This window comes from Corvus brachyrhynchos, unplaced genomic scaffold (assembly GCF_000691975.1).
Source record: "Corvus brachyrhynchos isolate BGI_N302 unplaced genomic scaffold, ASM69197v1 scaffold949, whole genome shotgun sequence".
Lineage (NCBI taxonomy): Eukaryota > Metazoa > Chordata > Aves > Passeriformes > Corvidae > Corvus > Corvus brachyrhynchos.
The window spans coordinates 5,523-5,843 of NW_008239807.1; positions in this window are offsets into that span (position 1 = coordinate 5,523).

The following is a 321-nucleotide window of genomic DNA, read 5'->3' on the forward strand; positions in this document are numbered from 1 at the left end:
GGGTCCTGGCAGCTGTACGGGCGGGACAAATAACTCCGCTGCGGGAGGGAGGGATGGACGGGACTCCCGCCGAGCTCCGAGCAGAATCTCGCTGCTTTCTGGTTCTGATCCCCGCTCGGTGAGAGGCGAAGCGCACCTGGAGCGCACTGGAACCTGGCGGAGCGCGGGAGCGCACGCAGCTGCCAGGACCTACCCAGAGCTCTGCTGCGCCTGTGCGGCCCGCTCTCCTCCTCACCCTCCTCCTTATCCTTCTCCTCGTCGTTTTCCTGATATTCTTTCTCCTTTTCCTCTTTTTCTCGTTCCTGCTCCTCTGCGGCCATG